Raw genomic sequence first — 8,037 nt, 5'->3', positions numbered from 1 at the left:
TTAGTTTAATTAATAAGCCGAGTTAGCTTAATTCACCCATTTTAATATTAAATAGAATATTAGTCGTCTTGTTTTATATAGTGCAATTTACATTATTTTTTGGATATTGGCACTGCGATTCGATATTCTATTTTGTAGGCGACGCAATTCGGGAATAAAGCGTGGAATCGAGAAAGTGGTCGAATACCACGTCCAATCTCATACCTCAAACTTGGAGACTTTGGACAGTATTCTACATAGCCGACATAGCTAATGGACTCAAAAGGCTTGGAATTTCATTAGGCCCAAGTTTTACGTACCAAAAATGAGCTCACAAGCAAGTGGGCTATTGGTGTAATTTCATGAACTAGCCCTTTACCCAATTATATTGGCAATTGTTAAAGCAAGCCGTCATTTTTGGGGGATTTCGGGGTGTGAGTTCAGAGAGCTTCAATTGGGTGTTAGTTTTCTGGGCAGAGAGCAAAAAGACGGAAGTAGTAGGAGTAGGAATAGTTAATTTTAGGGTATTTTTCCTTATAAACACATTCAAAATTAGTTTAGAAATAGATTAATTAGTGCCAAGATTTGATCCTTTGGGTTTTGTAAGAGTAATTCTACCTTATTTATGCACTTTCCTTTCCATTGTTGGTATAAATTTCTTCCCTCTTTTATTATTTGTTCTTGTTTTATCATTTATTGATTTCATAGATTTCATGTTTAATTTAATCAAAGTTTCAACATTTATTACTCTATTGTACTTGGTATAATATTTAGTGTAGTTTCTAATGTATTTTGAGTTAGATTAGTAATGTTTAGTTTAAAGTTTTAATCTTTCTTGTTTAATTATATTTATTTCATCTTTAATGTTAATGAGTAGTTTAATTAGTTTACTTTTATTTATGATTAGTGAGTAGTCTCTCACTAGGGTACGATTAGACCCTAACATGAGTAATTTATCTAATTGAGTTTCATTAAATTAGTTGTTGAGGAGGGGTTGTTGTGTTTAAACAAAGGAATTGAATTGTTGTGTCTATTCGGGAGTAATTGTCGGTTTTGACCCTTGTCCACCAACGAGAGTTGGTTAGGTTGGGATTGATTACATTACCCCTTTTTGATCGTGTGCCGACTTGGGTTGAGCCCGGGAGGGAGAACCCAAGTGGGGTGCCTTTACTTTTCGGTTTGAAGTTCGCCTTCAGGAGAAGGGTAGGGATGACCGGGAGTTTATCGCGGGCTTAAGCCCTTGATCTTGATGAGAGGTGAGCGGAGTGGGCCCACTTTGGTGAGCCTTGAGTCTTGAGTCGGGGGAAATCGAGTCATGAGCCCGGGAGGGAGTTGATTCGGTATTACTAGTGTCCCACCATGAGCCCGGGAGGGAGTTGGTGGGCGAATTAGAGGCGTCTCCACGCAATATAGTCCCCCCTTGACAACTAGTTGAAGGAACCCATGATTTATTACGAATGTCAGTGGTTTAGTCGTTCCCTAGGCCTTAACTAGCTTGAGTAAATCGTATATAATAGCTTGCTTTCTCATTCTATAGTTTAATTAGTTTAATTTATTTCTTGTTATTTAATTTAGTCCTTTAGATAATCATTCATCCTTGTTTTATCCGACTTAGCTAAGCATAAGAATTTAGACAATTAGTAATCACCCTTGCTCCTTGTCGTTCGACCTCGACTACCCTACTACATTAGTTGAGTAAATTATTTGATTGGGGGAGTGCGACAAACCCCATTATCATTAGCCAACGAGGTATAGAAATAGACCCTTCTAAGATCAAAGCCCTAATCGAAATGCCGAACCTCAAACGGAGAAAGAAGTTAGAGGATTCCTAGGCAAGGTGCAATACATAAGTCGATTCATATCAAAACTCACCACGATCTGCGAACCTATCTTCAAGAAGTTAAAGAAAACAGATCACACCATGTGGGATGATGACTGTCAGAAGGCTTTCGAACGAATCAAGGAAATACTAGCCAAACCACCAGTGCTCATGCCATCTTAACGAGATCAACCTCTTGGTTTATATCTCACGGTAACTGAAACGGCCATGGGCGCCATGCTAGCTCAAACTTTAGGAAAAGAAGAAAGAGCTATCTACTACCTTAGTAAGAAGTTCTTGGAGTACGAGTGCAAATACACACCACTCGAGAAGACATGCCTCGCTCTTGTGTGGGCAACGAAGAAGCTACGCCATTACATGCTTAGCTACTATGTCAAAATATACTCCAAAATGGATCCTGTCAAATACCTCTTCGAGAAACCCGTTCTCAATGGACGTTTAGCAAGATGGACTTTGATACTCTCAGAGTTCGATCTTAAGTATGTACCTTTGAAAGTTATAAAGGGGCGCGCCGTTGCCGAATTCTTCGCAGAAAATCCCATCCATGATACACAAACGATAGACACCCGGTCGTTTCCGGATGAGGATATACTCCAAACGGATGTAGACTCCTGGGACCTCTATTTTGATGGGGCATCAAATTTCAGAGGATTTGGAATAGGAGTGTTGCTCATTTCTCCTGAAGGCGAGCATACACCAAACTCTGTCAAACTCGACTTCGAGGTGACAAATAACACTGCAGAATACGAAGCCTGTCTCATCGGATTGTAAGCGGCAGTAAGTCTAGGCATCAAGAATCTTCGAGTACATGAGGATTCATCTTTGATCATCAATCAAATTACGGGATCTGGGAAAATCCGAAGCGAACGCTTAGCACCTTATCAAGCCAGAATAGACCAAGTTGCCCAATTCTTCGACCAAGTGACCTACCTACATCTACCTCGAGAAGAAAATCAATTTGCAGATGCTCTTGCAAAACTTGCATCTTTGATTAACATGGCGGATAGCATGGTACAAATGTCTTTATGCATCGAACGACGATCAGAGCCAGCTTATGTGCACCAAATCACCGATGAAGAGGAAATTACGGAGGAACCTTGGTTCCAAGCGATCCTAAACCTCAAGCTCAATGGCACCCATCCACCAGAAATGGATAAAAGGGGACAACGCGCTATCCGCGTGCTAGCTTCCCAATACATTCTCATGCAAGGAGAACTATATAAAAGAACACCTCTTGGTGTAATCCTACGCTGTCTTGATCATTCACAGACACGGAAAGTGATGGAAGTAGTCCATGATGGAGAATGTGGCCCTCACATGAGTGGACCCATGATAGCAAAGAAAATCACACGTTTAGGGTATTATTGGACCACGATGGAATCTGAATGCATCAAATATGTAAGACATTGCCATAATTGCCAGATTTTCGGGAACGTGCAACATGTCCCTCCTTCATTGCTTTACACCATGACATCTCCCTGACCATTTTCTGCTTGGGGAATTGACATCATCGGCAAGATCACTCCAGCCGGAACAGGAGGTCACTATTTCATCCTAGTAGCAATCGATTATTTCACCAAGTGGGTAGAAGGGGCTTCCTACACCAGTCTTACAGCCAAGAACGTGGCAAAGTTCATACAAAACAACATTATCTGTCGATATGGTTGCCCACATGAGATCATCAGTGACAATGGATCACATTTCCAAGCTGAACTGAACAGTTGCTAGCCAAGTACAAAATTAAGCATCACCACTCCTCGCCATATAGACCACAAACCTAGATGGGAATCAATTTGCTGTCGATCCACGAGGAAAAGTGAAACCCAATTGGGCCGGGCCATTCCTAGTCAAGTCCATACTTCCAGGGGTGCGGTTAGAACCACGGACCTAGATGGGAATCAATTTGCCAACCCAACAAACCTTGACTAACTGAAACGTTACTATGCCTAGAATAGGAGCAAAAAACGCGCCTCGCGTAACCCCACGTGTCGCTCTTGTGGCACGAAATAAACGGCCCATGGCCAAGCTAGACTAAGCTAACGTCATCTTGCTCCTGCATTTTGACAATTTGTCATTCTCATATCATCAAATAAACTAAATTGCATTTTAAGAGTAAGTAATGCTCATGCTTATTTTCTAAGTTCATTACAAGCTCTTGCTTAGAACAATTATTCTTTTACATTTACTCGAACTACGCGCAAGGGTTTGATTTCATTTTCTAAATGAATACATAGGCAATCCCTCACGGGATACAACCCATTAATTTCAAAATGTAAATAGGAGGACATTATTTTGCAATTGCATTTGAAATTCGACAAGAATAATCATAGAAAATCATAACGGTTTCATAACCACTTAACCTTTTTATTTCATTATTTTAGTAATAATAATACGTTACATAATAAAAATAAATAGGCTAAGATTCTAAAAACCCCAACTTCTTCTTACAACAATAATAATAATAAAGACTTAGGCTACTCTTCCATTTTCCCCTTGCCTTTGTCACTTTTGTCAAATTTCTTGTCCCGACCTCGAGCCGGACGCTCTTGCGCCACTTCCGACCTAATCACCAACGGTCTCTCTCGTGGTCTTGCTTTGACATTCTTGTCAACCACCATCTCGACGGCAGGAGAAGTCTTTGGTTTCTTCGAAGGATGAACAACTCGAAATCCGGCTTCTTCCTCTCCCTTAGTCAGATGCTTCTCTTTCTCCTTCTCCACCTCGCGAACCTTGTAGTTAACAGGCTCGCGCTTCCTTAATCTCTCGCGCTCCTCCGGAGTAGTAGCTTTCCTCCACCGCAGATAAGAATCCGACACCCATAGAGCACTAACAGAAGAATTCAAGAACCAAATGTCCCTATAAGCCCATTTAATGGCCTATTCTCTTCGACTCTCAGTAGTAAGCGCCACGGCAGTCTGCGGGACAGTGTCAAGCTTCGGGATCGTCTGCTTCAATCCAACCTGTCTCATCAACCTCTCCGGGAAGATGCATATCATAAACTCCAAGCCGGGAATGCGAACAGATCGGGTAGGATCCAAAGAAGATACTCCAGTGACAGATTTGAGATGCCATCATGGTACGATCCATCTAATTAAGGGGTCATCTTCACTCTTCAGTTTGTTTTCCCAGTAATTGCAAACTCGAGTGAAGTCCACCATGTAAAGCCGGGTCCTCATTGCAATTGAGCGAGCATGATAAGCAGGAACATTAACTGGGGGCTCGATCAATCGAAGACGCTCCTTAAGCCAGACCTACCAGAAGCAGAAAAATGAAAAAATGAAAAAAACGAAAAAAAAGAAAAAAAAAAGAAAAAAAAAAAGAAAACGAAAAAAAAAGGTTCTTTTACCTGCAAAATAATGGGACTTCCCAAATAAGGCAGGTCGCGATTGGCTTTCCTATTATCCAAACCCAACAGGATCTCTCCTAAGCACAGACAAGCTGGGCTCCTACGCAGCTCCATTTGCTCAATCAAGCTCAAGAGACGAGGGTCGCCTCTCAAATACTCATCAACATGCCTTTGAAGGACATATACATGTAATAGGCAAAACCCGAAGGCCCTTCGCCTCGCAACATAAGAGATAGTGGGATCTGCCATATTGATGAATCGATCGACGAAATCCAACATCCACACTCCTTTAGAAGTCACAAGACGGTCCACATCAGCTCTTGCCAACCCAAGCAAGTCTCGAAACTTGTTCTTATACCCTTAAGAAGTGGATGGAATAGCAGGCAAATGTTCCGGGTCCCAACCACCAATCGCAGCAATTTTTTCGGGAAATGGGCAAATGTCGCCTCCAGGGAAGGCAAATACGTGATAATTCGGGTCCCAATAATCAAGACAAGCATCTAGGAATGGTTTGACTACCTTGATCAGCTTCAAGCTCAAAAGCGATCCAAAATTATAAGCACCCATATCGTGTTTTTCCACATTAGAGAACTCATTTGTCCATTCTTTTAAACGAATTTCGAGAGTATTCATGATGTATGTAATAAGACGAAGAGAGACGAAAGAATTATGTGAATAAAACCTCCCTCGACGTCTCTATTTATACTAAAAGTTGTTTCCTAAAATCCGTCAGGACGGATGCACTGGGGAACAGGCGCAACACTTGCTGCGCCTCTTCGAAGGGACGCGCCTCAACGAATAATTTTCTATTCATACGGGTTATTATTTTGGTAAATAAGTCAAGTTGTCATATTTCGTGTTTCCTAATTTCACGGGCACGCATTTCGAGGCGATATCGACATTTTCGTCATTTTTAGCACACTTATGCATTTCTTTTTATTTTTCTTTTTTGGGGAATCATTTCACCAATTTAATTTATTCATTTTCAAACTTATACATTTCTTTTTCATTTTTCTCTTAGGGGAATCATTTCACTACCATCCCACATTAACCTTCAAATTTATAGGTTTCTATTTTTTCTTTTTTTAGGGGGTAACTCTCCCTACCGTGCGGTGATTTTCGGCAATTTTTTTGCATTTTCGGCAATTGTAGGTGATGATGTGTTACTAGTTGTGCATTTGTATGATTTATTACAGCGTAGCAGATTGCATAAAGGTAGGGTTTCCCTACTCAGTTACTGTTAATTGATTTAAGACTGTGCTTATATTGTAATTGTTGTTATCTGCTGATCATCGGAGTATGGGTGTTGTGATGGCGGTAGTGATGTGGTTGTGTTGTGACGGTTGTGGTGTTGTGACAGCTGTGATGTTGTGGTGTTGTGTGATTGTGGTGGAGTCACTTGCGGGGGTGGCTTCACACCCTAGTTCGCCCTCCGTGGAACCCGTCACGGGAGGGGATGTGCACATTAAGGGATAGGGATTGTTAGTCGCTCGTTGATGAGCTGGACTAGGTGGGGATGGGCTGCGGTCACCCACTGGCGGCGAGGATTACCTGTTGCGATGGGTAATCTGGCAGGGCTACACACTTCGGTGTGTAGTCGGTTACTGTGTGAGACCGGGAGACCGGGGATATTGGAGGATGATCAGCTGGTTACATTATTTGTTTGTCTTATCTTGATTGAACGGTACTGACCCCGTGTTGTTGATTTGTAAAACCTGCGGTGATCCATTCGGGGATGGTGAGCAGATTATGACAGGTAATGCAGATGTTTAGCTTTGGGACAGTCATGGGGAGTCATCACTTCGAGTCTAGCTTCCATGCTACGAGTTTAGTTTATCTGTGATTTCAGTTGTATTGAGCCTTTATACTTTTACTTTGGTTTGGTGTTTGTAAACTTGTAATCGCTAACTCTTTGTACGTCAATAAAGGTTGTTTGGAATTGGTAACTTTGATATACTAACCTCGGAAAACCGAGATGGTAACAGCCTTTCATGCTAGGGTAGTCCTTGGTAAGGTACCTTGGTATTAGAGGGTGTTACACATGGTTTCGCGCTAATTTAGGCCATGTGTACAAATTTATGTTCTATGTGACTTCTATGTAAATTTCGGCAGCATGACGACGCAAACCGTCATCTACCAAACATGTTCAAAGCTAACCTGCAGGTAAAAACAAAGCAACCCAGCAGCAAAGGCACTCAGGCCATCATATATACAACCAAGAGAGTACATGTACACCAAGCTGGAGGCTCGAGCCCCAAAACAAAGTCTGAATGTCCAAAATGTAAGTCCCAAAAATGTACAAATGTATAAAACACAGCAAAAAAAAAGAAACAACAAAAAAGCTACTGCTGCTTGCCGTCTAGCTCAGCAACTCTTGCCTCGAGAGCAGCAACCTCGGCGTCGGGGACTTCGAGCTTTCTCAGCAGGCGAGCTGTCTCCTCCCGGGACTGGGCAAGCTCTCGTTCCAGCTCGCGCTCCCTTTGCAAACAACAAGAATTGGCTCATGTCAATCATTTCAAACATAAGGAAGATTAGAAAAATTCGAAGATGAAGTAAACGGAAGGTTCATACCTGACGCCCTCGGCCGCCAACAAGTGCCTCGACGGCAGTAGCCCGCAGCCGGTTGGCTACCCTCCATAAAGCCACGAACCGGGATGGCGCAACCTACATTTCGAAAGAAAAATTCTTAACGATTGGACAAACTCGAGCAAATGTGTTCTTACACAAAATTATGCAAGTTGGGAGACTCACCCTCCGAATCAGATGCCGCCACTTGTCCAAGCCAACATCTCTCACCGCCACGTCAAAGTCACGTAGCTCGGAGATTGTCGTCATCCCCGTCGCGTCAGTGTACTCAAGGGTCTCGGGGTAC

The sequence above is a fragment of the Silene latifolia genome, chromosome 8, assembly GCF_048544455.1.
Source record: "Silene latifolia isolate original U9 population chromosome 8, ASM4854445v1, whole genome shotgun sequence".
Lineage (NCBI taxonomy): Eukaryota > Viridiplantae > Streptophyta > Magnoliopsida > Caryophyllales > Caryophyllaceae > Silene > Silene latifolia.
The sequence above is the reverse complement of the archived record's forward strand: the minus strand, read 5'-3'. Positions refer to the sequence as shown.